The following is a 10,159-nucleotide window of genomic DNA, read 5'->3' on the forward strand; positions in this document are numbered from 1 at the left end:
GAGCTGAAACCTCAGCTAGTTTCTCTGATACAGCAGAACTGCAAGTTTCATGGACTTCCATCTGAAGATCCTTTTCAGTTCTTAACTGAATTCTTGCAGATCTGTGATACTGTCAAGACTAATAGAGTAGATCCTGAAGTCTACAGGCTCATGCTTTTCCCTTTTGCTGTGAGAGACAGAGCTAGAATATGGTTGGACTCTCAACCTAAGGATAGCCTGAACTCTTGGGATAAGCTGGTCAAGGCTTTCTTAGCCAAGTTCTTTCCTCCTCAAAAGCTGAGTAAGCTTAGAGTGGATGTTCAGACCTTCAGACAGAAAGAAGGTGAATCCCTCTATGAAGCTTGGGAGAGATACAAAGAACTGACAAAAAAGTGTCCTTCTAACATGCTTTCAGAATGGACCATCCTGGATATATTCTATGATGGTCTGTCTGAATTAGCTAAAAGGTCATTGGATACTTCTGCAGGTGGATCCATTCACCTAAAGAAAACGCCTGCAGAAGCTCAAGAACTCATTGACATGGTTGCTAATAACCAGTTCATGTACACTTCTGAGAGGAATCGTGTGAGTAATGGGACACCTATGAAGAAGGGAGTTCTTGAAATTGATACTCTAAATGCCATATTGGCTCAGAATAAAATATTGACTCAGCAAGTCAACATGATTTCTCAGAGTCTGAATGGAATGCAAGCTGCATCCAACAGTACTCAAGAGGCATCTTCTGAAGAAGAAGCTTATGATCCTGAGAACCCTGCAATAGCAGAGGTAAATTACTTAGGTGAACCTTATGGAAACACCTATAATCCATCATGGAGAAATCATCCAAATCTTTCATGGAAGGATCAAAAGCCTCAACAAGGCTTTAATAATGGTGGAAGAAATAGGTTTAACAATAGTAGACCTTTTCCATCATCCACTCAGCAACAGACAGAGAACTCTGGACAAAATACCTCTAATTTAGCAAACTTAGTCTCTGATCTGTCCAAGGCCACTATAAGTTTTATGAATGAAACAAGGTCTTCCATTAGAAATTTGGAAGCACAAGTGGGCCAGCTGAGTAAAAGGATCACTGAAATTCCTCCTAGTACCCTCCCAAGCAATACAGAAGAAAATCCAAAAGGAGAGTGCAAGGCCATTGACATAACCACCATGGTCGAACCTGTAAGGGAAGGAGAGGACATGAATCCTAAGGAGGAAGACCTCCTGGGACGTCCAGTGATCAATAAGGAGTTTCCCTCTGAGGAACCAAAGGAATCTGAGACTCATCTAGAGACCATAGAGATTCCATTGAACCTCCTTATGCCATTCATGAGCTCTGATGAGTATTCCTCTTCTGAAGAGAATGAGGATGTTACTGAAGAGCAAACTGCCAAGTTTCTTGGTGCAATCATGAAGCTGAATGCCAAATTATTTGGTATTGAGACTTGGGAAGATGAACCTCCCTTGTTCTCCAATGAACTAAGTGATCTGGATCAACTGACATTGCCTTAGAAGAAACAGGATCCTGGAAAGTTCTTAATACCTTGTACCATAGGCACCATGATCTTTAAGGCTCTGTGTGACCTTGGTTCAGGAATAAACCTCATGCCCCTCTCTGTAATAGAGAAACTGGGAATCTTTGGGGTGCAAGCCACTAAAATCTCGTTAGAGATAGCAGACAATTCAAGAAAACAGGCTTATGGACAAGTAGAGGATGTGTTAGTAAAGGTTGAAGGCCTTTACATCCCTACTGATTTCATAGTCCTAGATACTGGGAAGGATGAGGATGAATTCATCATCCTTGGAAGACCCTTCCTAGCCACAGCAAGAGCTGTGATTGATGTGGACAGAGGAGAATTGATCCTTCAAATAAATGAGGACAACCTTGTGTTTACAACTCAAGGATCTCTCTCTGCATCCATGGAGAGGAAGCATAAAAAGCTTCTCTCAAAGCAGAGTCGAACAAAGCCCCCACAGTCAAACTCTAAGTTTGGTGTTGGGAGGCCACAACCAAACTCTAAGTTTGGTGTCAAACCCCTATATCCAAACTCTAAGTTTGGTGTTGGGAGGTCTCAACAAAGCTCTGCACATCTGTGAGGCTCCATGAGAGCCCACTATCAAGCTATTGACATTAAAGAAGCGCTTGTTGGGAGGCAACCCAATGTTTATTTATCTAATTTTCATTGTTTTTCATGTTTTATTAGGTTCATGATCATGTGGAGTCACAAAATAAATATAAAAATTGAAAACGGAATAAAAAACAGCAGAAAAAAAATCATACCCTGGAGGAAGACCTTACTGGCGTTTAAACGCCAGTAAGAAGCATGTTTTGGGCGTTCAATGCCAGAACAGAGCATGGTTCTAGCGCTGAACGCCAGAAATAGGTAGCATCTGGGCGTTTGAACGCCAGAAATGCACCCTGGAGAAGAGCTGGCGCTGAACGCCTAGAACAAGCATGGTTCTGGCGTTCAACACCAGAAATGGGCTACAAATGGGCGTTCAACGCCCAGAACAAGCACCAATCTGGCGCTGAACGCCCAGAGTTGTGTGCAAGGGCATTTTGCATGCCCAATTTGGTGCAAGGTTGTAAATCCTTGAACACCTCAGGATCTGTGGACCCCACAGGATCACCTCAGGATCTGTGGACCCCACAGGATCCCCACCTACCTGCACTCACTTCTTCTCACCCCTCTTTCACACAATCCCATAAACACTCTTCCCCAAAACTCTTCACCAATCACCTCAATCTCTCTTCCCTATCACCACTTCACCACTCACATCCATCCACTCTTCCCCATAAACCTACCTCATAAACTCCACTTACCTTCAAAATTCAAAATCAATTTCCCACCTAAAACCCACCCTTATGGCCGAACCTTACCCCCCTCCCTTCCCTATATATAACCCTCCATTCTTCCTCATTTTCACACAACACAACCCTCTTTTCTCTTCTTGGCCGAAACACACCTCCCCCCTCCTCTCCATATTTTCTTCTTCTTCTTCATATATTCTTTCTTCTCTTGCTCGAGGGCGAGCAAAATTCTAAGTTTGGTGTGGTAAAAGCATAAGCTTTTTGTTTTTCCATTACCATTGATGGCACCCAAGACCGGAGAATCCTCTAGAAAAGGGAAAGGGAAGACAAAAGCTTCCACCTCCGAGTCATGGGAGATGGAAAGGTTCATCTCCAAAGCTCATCAAGACCACTTCTATGATGTTGTGGCCAAGAAGAAGGTGATCCCCGAGGTCCCTTTCAAACTCAAGAAAAATGAGTATCCGGAGATCCGACATGAAATCCAAAGAAGAGGTTGGGAAGTTCTAACAAAACCCATCCAACAAGTCGGCATCCTAATGGTTCAAGAGTTCTATGCCAATGCATGGATCACTAGGAACCATGATCAAAGTAAGAACCCAAACCCAAAGAATTATCTAACTATGGTTCGGGAGAAATACTTAGATTTTAGTCCGAAAAATGTGAGGTTGGCGTTTAACTTGCCTATGATGCAAGGAGATGCACGCCCCTACACTAGAAGGGTCAACTTTAATCAAAGGTTGGACCAAGTCCTCATGGACATATGTGTGGAAGGAGCTCAATGGAAGATTGACTCCAAAGGCAAGCCGGTTCAACTAAGAAGACTGGACCTCAAGCCTGTGGCTAGAGGATGGTTGGAGTTCATCCAACGCTCCATCATCCCCACTAGAAACTGATCTGAAGTTACTGTGGATCGGGCCATCATGATTCATAGCATCATGATTGGAGAGGAAGTCGAAGTTCATGAAGTCATCTCCCTTGAACTCTACAAAATAGCCGAAAAGCCCTCCCCTGGGGCAAGGCTAGCTTTTCCTCATCTTATTTGCCATCTATGTTACTCAGCTGGAGCTTTCATAGAAGGAGACATTCACATTGAGGAAGAGAAGCCCATCACTAAGAAAAAGATGGAGCAAGCAAGAGAGCTCATTCATGGAGCTCAAGAGGCGCAGGAAGCTCATCACCATGAGATCCCAGAGATGCCTCAAATGCATTTTCCTCCACAAAACTATTGGGAGCAAATCAACACCTCCCTAGGAGAATTAAGTTCCAACATGGGACAACTAAGGGTGGAACATCAACAGCACTCCATCATCCTTCATGAAATAAGAGAAGATCAAAAAGCAATGAGGGAGGAGCAACAAAGACAAGGAAGAGACATAGAAGAGCTCAAGGACATCATTGGTTCCTCAAGAAGAAAATACCACCATCACTAAGGTGGACTCATTCCTTGTTCTTACATTCTCTGTTTTCGTTTTCTCTATGTTAAGTGCTTATCTATGTTTGTGTCTTCATTACATGATCATTAGTATTTAGTAACTTTGTCTTAAAGTTATGAATGTCCTATAAATCCATCACCTCTCTTAAATAAAAAAACTATTTTAATTCAAAAGAACAAGAAGTACATGAGTTTTGAATTTATCCTTGAACTTAGTTTAATTATATTGATGTGGTGACAATGCTTCTTGTTTTCTGAATGTATGCTTGAACAGTGCATATATCTTTTGAAGTTGTTGTTTAAGAATGTTAAATATGTTGGCTTTTGAAAGAATGATGACTAGGAGACATGTTATTTGATAATCTGAAAAATCATAAAAATGATTCTTGAAGCAAGAAAAAGCAGCAAAGAACAAAGCTTGCAGAAAAAAAAAAGAAAAAAAATAGCGAAAAAAAAAATTAGAGAGAAAAAGCAAGCAGAAAAAGCCAAAAGCTCTTAAAACCAAGAGGAAAGAGCAAAAAGCCAATAACCCTTAAAACCAAAAGGCAAGGGCAAATAAAAAGGATCCCAAGGCTTTGAGCATCAGTGGATAGGAGGGCCTAAAGGAATAAAATCCTGGTCTAAGCGGCTAAACCAAGCTGTCCCTAACCATGTGCTTGTGGCGTGAAGGTGTCAAGTGAAAACTTGAGATTGAGCGGTTAAAGTCAAGGTCCAAAGCAAAAAAGAGTGTGCTTAAGAACCCTGGACACCTCTAATTGGGGACTTTAGCAAAGCTGAGTCACAATCTGAAAAGGTTCACCCAATTATGTGTCTGTGGCATTTATGTATCCGGTGGTAATACTGGAAAACAAAGTGCTTAGGGCCACGGCCAAGACTCATAAAGTAGCTGTGTTCAAGAATCATCATACTGAACTAGGAGAATCAATAACACTATTTGAACTCTGAGTTCCTAAAGATGCCAATCATTCTGAACATCAATGGATAAAGTGAGATGCCAAAACTATTCAAGAGGCAAAAAGCTACAAGTCCCGCTCATCTGATTGGAGCTATGTTTCATTGATAGTTTGGAATTTATAGTATATTCTCTTCTTTTTATCCTATTTGATTTTCAGTTGTTTGGGGACAAGCAACAATTTAAGTTTGGTGTTGTGATGAGCGGATAATTTATACGCTTTTTGGCATTGTTTTTAGTATGTTTTTAGTAGAATCTGGTTACTTTTAGGGATGTTTTTATTAGTTTTTATGTTAAATTCACATTTCTGGACTTTACTATGAGTTGTGTGTTTTTTTGTGATTTCAGGTATTTTCTGGCTGAAATTGAGGGACTTGAGCAAAAATCAGATTCAGAGGTTGAAGAAGGACTGCTGATGCTGTTGGATTCTGACCTCCCTGCACTCAAAATAGATTTTCTGGAGCTACAAAACTCAAAATGGCGCGCTTCCAATTGCGTTGGAAATTAGACATCCAGGGCCTTCCAGCAATATATAATAGTCCATACTTTGCCCAAGTTTAGATGACGCAAACTGGCGTTTAACGCCAGCTCTCTACCCAATTCTGGCGTCCAGCGCCAGAAACAAGTTGCAAAGTGGAGTTCAACGCCCAAAATGGCACAAAAGCTGGCGTTCAACTCCAAGATTGACCTCTACACGTGTAACATTCAAGCTCAGCCCAAGCACACACCAAGTGGGCCCCAGAAGTGGATTTATGCATCAATTACTTACTTCTGTAAACCCTAGTGACTAGTTTAGTATAAATAAAACTTTTTATCATTGTATTCGCAGTCTTGGTTACTCCGGTTCCCCTCTGGGGCCGAGACCAATGAACTCCATTATCACTTATGTATTTTCAACGGTAGAGTTTCTACACTCCATAAATTAAGGTGTGGAGCTCTGCTGTTCCTCAAAGATTAATACAAAGTACTACTATTTTTCTATTGAATTCAACTTATTCCACTTCTAAGATATTCATTCGCACTTCAACCTGAATGTGATGAATGTGACAATCATCATCATTCCCTATGAACGCGTGCCTAACAACCACTTCCGTTCTACCTTCGATTGAATGATTATCTCTTGGATCTCTTAATTAGAATCTTCGTGGTGTAAGCTAGATTGATGGCAGCATTCATGAGAATCTGAAAAGTCTAAACCTTGTCTGTGGTATTCCGAGTAGGATTCTGGGATTGAATGACTGTGACGAGCTTCAAACTCGCGATTGCTGGGCGTAGTGACAGACGCAAAAGGAGGGTGAATCCTATTCCAGCATGATCGGGAACCTCAGATGATTAGCCGTGCTGTGACAGAGCATTTGGACCATTTTCACAAGAGGAGGGGATGTAACCATTGACAACGGTGATGCCCTTGCATAAAGCCAGCCATAGAAAGGAGTAAGACTGATTGGATGAAGACAGCAGGAAAGCAGAGATTCAGAGGAACGAAAGCATCTCTACACGCTTATCTAAAATTCTCACCAATGAATTACATAAGTGTTTCTATCCTTAGTTTATTATTTATTTTCGAAAACTCCATAACTATTTTATATCCGCCTGACTGAGATTTACAAGGTGACCATAGCTTGCTTCATACCAACAATCTCCGTGGGATCAACCCTTACTCACGTAAGGTTTATTACTTGGACGACCCAGTGCACTTGCTGGTTAGTTGTATCGAAGTTGTGACAAATTATGAATTGAGATTAGAGCACCAAGTTTTTGGAGCCCTTACCAGAGATCACAATTTCGTGTACCAGTAAGGGAAAAGGTTTAGATAAAATTGTTGAACAAAGGATTGAAATTAAGAGATCTTGTGAAGAGGTGGAAGTCCTTAGAAAAAAGAGGATGGGAATTGAATACGCCTTGTCAAGACCCTTGCAATCACCTTTGTCTAGGTTGCCATCTACACCTTCATTTGAGTGGGTGAAACTCATTTCTATTATCTTTATTATCCCACTTGAATATGGTTTGCTTGAAATGGATGGCCAACTTAGGATGCTTTGTGGGATGAAGCGTAAAAGAAAGATGTTTTGTGGTTGGTGTTGCAAATCAAGGCTCATTATGGTTGATGCATCAAACATGAGATATAAAGGTTGGAGTAGTGCTCATCTAGATAGGTCTAGAAGGATTGTTGGTCACTTTATAGAGAATTCACCTTGTTCACCACCCGGATGGGCTAATAATGAGAGTCAACTTCGAGACGGGTGTGAAAATAAAGTGTGGGACCCCAGATTACAAGAAGAAGATCAATTTTGGGAGCCCCAAACTTGTGAAGAACTCCATCAACACTTGGTGCAACTAATAAGGAATCTTGAGGCACAATGGAAAACCAAGCATTGGTGGATGTTCCAAGATGGCTTCAAGAACAAGCCACCTTGAGAGGAGTTCCCCATAAGTCCAACTTAAGGACAATAAACAAAAGTGCTAGGTAGGAGACAACCCACCATGGTAACATCTTTCCCTTTTCCTCTTTGTAAATATTGGTAATCTAGATTTAATTTCATGTTTTGTTTGATTAGTTGAGTTTAATTGGGAGTCTAGTAGGTCAAATAAGGTTTTGTGATGTTTCGGTAGTTGTTTGGAGGTTAGGAATGCTTGGTTTGGTGCAAAAAACATAAAAAAAAATTTGAAAAAAAGAGCACCAACCCGCGCGTGCGCGCACCTGGCGCGTATGCGCGCCTCAAGCATTTTCGACCATCCACGCGGACGCGCCATGTACGCGTATGCGTGGATTGAGTTTTTCCACCCCTCCATACATTCACCCGAGAGTTGTGCCTGAAGTGTGCCAACTTTGTGCCCAAAGGCATGCGCACGCGTACCTTGTGCATGCGCTTCGACTCTCTACTTTGCCATGCACGCGTACGTGCACTGAACGCGTCCACGTCGCTTCCATTTTCATCAATCCACGCTTACACGCACATGACGCCCACACGTGGATCGCCCTGTTTCACTCACCTTCTTTTCTTCTCCTCTTTCCATTTCTTTCCTTCTTCTCTTCTCTTTCCAGCCTTCAATCATCATCTAACACTACCAAGCATCATATAACACCATTTCTTTTAGTTAGTTAGTTAGTTTAATTTTTGTTTTCCATTATAAGTGTTGGATTACTAATCTTGTTTATGATTTACTGCTGCTTATTACTAATGGGATGTTAGTTTAACATCATTGTCGTTATTGTCATTGTTGAATTTCTTTGTTGAGGTTGCAATTTATTACTTGGTTTGGAATTTTTCATGTTTAACACTTTTGAATACCAAGTACTTGTTACATTGCCTTCATGCATCTTACCTCTTTGAATTTCATGTTTTGGCCACCATGCATTCATCATCCATTGTTAGGCAAATTGTATATTATCAATACATTTTTTTTGGATGCTTGTTCTAAGTAACCATCACCTATTTCAAGCATTGAGATTTTTGAAATTTTGAAATTGGATCGAAAGCTTACATAGTGACATATTTTTGAGCTTTGTAAAGCTTTGTGGGCCGGGCTTGCTGTGTGATTGATTTTTCACTTCTATCTTCCTTTTCCTAAGTTCCATAGCATCCATGTGTTTCACCTCTATGTCACTTAGGTGTTGCAACAACTTCAATATGTGTCATTGATTGTTGTGTGAGTTTCATATAATATTTTGTTCACTAAGTTTACCTACACATCAATCAATGTCCATGCATTATCCAATTTCACAATTGCTTGATTAATTGCTTGAATGCTTTCATGCCTCTTCACTACTTGTGTGGTTGACTTAACCTACAAGTCTTTTCAAGTATCTCAAGCACACTAGAATGAGTGAAGTGCATGTTTTCTTTTGTATAATTGTGACATGATTTTTAAATACTAGGGTGTGAGTTCTAAACCGCATGCAAGTTAGGACCCACACACTTATTTTTCATTATTGTCACACTAATTCACTCACTCAATTCTAGTGATTTACCTCATTTCAACAATCCATGCTTCCTTGCTTGTGCATTTACCTGTCTTATTATCTCCTGTTTTCTATGTTCAGGATGAATCATCATAAGCAAAAACGGAAGTGGGAGAAGAACACGCAGCATCGGTTGACCTACCAACTGAAGGTAGCAACTAGGAAAGTCGCCGTACCCCCTTGTTCATCTTTGGATGCACCAAGGACCGTGCAAACTTTTAAATATGGGGAGGTCGTCCGACCGCTCGGCATTTTTGGGTGACAAGTTTCTAATCCCAACACTTTTGTATATATTAAGCTTAGTCAAAATCATGATATTTTCCAAGGATTTTATCTATAGGGCACCCTAATTGAAAAGAAAAATTTTTTTTAGAACTTGCTTAAATTATACACTTGAGGAACATGATTTTTGAGCTAAGAACACAAGCATGTGAGATTTGAGCCTAATTGTGTGGTTACATCATATGTAACCACTTATTTTCATTCTTGTGTGCATTATTCTCTTCCTATGATTGTAATCTTTGATTTGTTTAATTCTATATGTCCATTATTTTGTGTATACATGCATTTATATGATTGAGGCCATTGTTCAAATAGCTCACTTACCCAAATAAGCCTACGTTTTATCTTCCATTGTTAGCCGATTTTGAGCCTATGCTTAACCCACTTGTTCTTAATTGTAGCACATTACAAGCCTAAGTGAAAAACAATAAATATCCCTTAATTTGGATCTTTGATTAGCTTAGGCTAGTGAGAGTGTTTATCATTTGATTTTGGGAGAGTTGGGAACATTGGGTAGAGATAAAAGTGTGTTTTTGTACTTGTGTTGAGAATCTTGGGATATGGGTACATACTCATGTATTAATCATGTGTAAACCATATGCATTGATGTTCTTGTGTATATATTTTAGTTTGAAAAAAAAATTTTTTTGACTTTAAAAAAAAGAGAAAAATGAAAATAAATAATAAAAATAGAAAAAGAAAGACAAAGAATTGCAATAAAAAGGGGACAAAATACCC

The 10,159-nt window shown here is 40.2% G+C and overlaps 1 non-coding gene across 1 annotated transcript; it reads right to left on the minus strand.

Moving 5' to 3' along the window:
• Positions 1-282: 282 nt before the first annotated feature.
• LOC112726072 (small nucleolar RNA R71) lies at positions 283-390 on the minus strand. The gene has a single exon (XR_003165141.1). It is a non-coding gene; the product is annotated as a small nucleolar RNA R71 (small nucleolar RNA).
• Positions 391-10,159: the final 9,769 nt, after the last annotated feature.

This window comes from Arachis hypogaea, chromosome 11 (assembly GCF_003086295.3).
Source record: "Arachis hypogaea cultivar Tifrunner chromosome 11, arahy.Tifrunner.gnm2.J5K5, whole genome shotgun sequence".
Classification (NCBI taxonomy): domain Eukaryota; kingdom Viridiplantae; phylum Streptophyta; class Magnoliopsida; order Fabales; family Fabaceae; genus Arachis; species Arachis hypogaea.